Here is a 2,471-nt window from a genome sequence, read left to right as displayed (position 1 = left end):
AAAACTTTTAATATTTTAAGTCTAAAAATAATAAATTAGAATCATGACTCACTTTTCCTACTGTCCAGTGATCCTACTTACCAACTGTCATCTGATTTCTCAAAGCAACTTCCCATTAGCACTACGCAGCGCACATCTAATGAGTGCTGCTTCCAGTGGCACCATGACACTTTTTATGAGCATTAATTCATTCAATCATTTCCTTATCTTTATTAACATTTCATTCTTTTTTTTTGCCAGGGATTGAACTCAGGACCCTGCGTTTGCCAGACAAGCACTTATTTTACTGAGCTATCTCCCCAGCCGTCATTCAAGTTTTAAGGAGTAACTAGAAATAGTATGAAAGCAGTTCTTCGGTTCAGTTGCCTTACGTTATGACTAATAGTCACAGCACCTTTTTTCCTAAGAACCATCTTATAGGAACTGAAATGACTGAGCAGTATACAGGATATTCCAGACAGAGCTGAATTTAAATCAGCTCCCAATTACTGTATTTTGTTCCTTTTTCACTGTAATCATCTGATGGTACACAAAAATTAATCAATTGCTTTTATATTGGACTATGAAATAATAATACCATTGTTTCCAATAAGTAATTAATAATTGTTTTATAGCATTAAGATAATTACAATCATTCTGGTAATTTATAGTATTAAGGTAATTACAGGCAATATAGCATCAACTGAGACATTTTTGCACTTATGACTAATCCATTTTAAACAAAAACCAATCTTAAAAACATTAATTCCAGAAAAATGTGGTTGTGCCAGAACAGATAAGAAAGTACCAGGATTATGGCTATGCTAAACCAAACAGATAAAAGGTAAATTGATTTTATACCATAGATCTATACAAATAAATAAAATCCAATCTTCTCTGCCTATACATATGCTTAGATTTCATACAAAATAACAAATACTTCATTCCAGTTATTTCAATCGAATGAAATTCTTAGAAAAAAACTGAAGAGCTGATAACTCCCAAGATTTATACTTACTTCTTTCTACTTCTATGAATTTCATGATATATATAACCTAAACAGAAAAGTCTTTTCTGTAAATGAAGCACACAAGTCTCCATGTGTCCTCAAGAGTTCTGCCCAGTTACATATATCCCATGTTGCTTTTGGTTTCCCATCTCTCCTTTGCTTCAAACCCCCACACAAATTTCTTCTTTTTTTGAGCAGCCTGTGAGTTTTCAACCTCCTTTTTGGCTTTTACAAACTTGAGGCAGGCAATTGCTTTGGCAATTTTTACAACAAGCTCTCAAATAGCAAGCTGGTTGCTGAGCTCCTCGGTTTTCTCCACATCCCACTCCTCCACAGCCTGGTGTATCCTGTTTTCAAGGCCTGACTTTTCAACGTTTTTCTTTTTAACAGGGGGTTCAAATCTATCATTGGCTCCAAAGTACTGTAAGCCCCTTCCACTGGGTCTTACCCACAGAGTCCTGACTTTGAGACTCTTTTTCATTCTGCAGTCTACCTTTTCTGGAGCGTTTTTTTCTTTCTCCTTCTGAATTTCAAGGTTGAAGTTTTCTGTTCAGCATGTTTTTTTATGCAGTTGTTGAAATTTATTCCACATATTTAAGGGAATTCCAGAAGGGCCCTATTCATATGCATTTGTTTTGGTCTCTGTTTCAGTTTTTGGTTCTTTTCTGAGAAATATGAGATTTCTGTTTCTCTAGTGGTCCCTTCCTCTTTGTCTTCCTGTAAGTTATGATCACTGTTCTGTAGTGTGGGCTCATCTTCAAAATCCAACTCAGTATCACTTTCCTTTAGGCCGGGAGGTAGCAGTCCACTCCATATCTTTTCTTTGACCAAGAAGCGAACTCCTGGCATCCATTTTAAGACCTGGTTTTATTTCTTGATCCTCCTGAAATCTGAATTTTTTGCTAGGAGAATTGACACAATTCATGTTGAGAGTTATTACTGAGAGGTATCGATTTGCTCCTGTCATTGCATTATTTTCCTTATGCGATTTTCTCATCTTTGCCATTAGCTTAGCTGTTCCTCTTGCCAGGTGTGTACATTCATTTTGACTTATCATTGGCTTCACTGTCTCTTTGTAGGTTAACCTTGAAAATTTTATGTAATGCTGGTTTGGTGGTCATGAGTTTCTTGAGGTGTTCCTTGTCCTGGAAATACCTTACCCTCTATGAACTAGTAAAGAAGACATATAAAAGAAGAAAAGAAAACACACATTCATAAAAGAAAAAAGGAGAATGAAAGGAAAAATTTTGTTATTTTGAGGGTGAGGTTTTCTTCAACTTCATTTTGAATGTCAGATATTTCAAGAGAAAGGTAATCTAGACACAAACCTTCCTTAAAAAGTGTCCAGCTGAACATGCTCTCTGGGGATATGGTGAGCAGTTGTAGTAGAGTCACTCTGCAATTGCATATAGAAGAACTCCTTGGGAGCAGAGTCCCACATTTTTCTTGCAGATTACAGCTACCACTGGATCTGCTCTACTGT

General features: G+C 36.1%; 1 pseudogene; it reads right to left on the bottom strand.

The window, feature by feature from the left end:
- Positions 1-1,103: 1,103 nt before the first annotated feature.
- Positions 1,104-1,837, bottom strand: LOC101559786 (annotated as a pseudogene).
- Between the last annotated feature and the right edge of the window lie 634 nt (positions 1,838-2,471).

Source organism: Octodon degus, unplaced genomic scaffold (genome assembly GCF_000260255.1).
Source record: "Octodon degus isolate 3935 unplaced genomic scaffold, OctDeg1.0 scaffold00028, whole genome shotgun sequence".
Taxonomy (NCBI): domain Eukaryota; kingdom Metazoa; phylum Chordata; class Mammalia; order Rodentia; family Octodontidae; genus Octodon; species Octodon degus.
The sequence above is the reverse complement of the archived record's forward strand: the minus strand, read 5'-3'. Positions and strand labels throughout refer to the sequence as shown.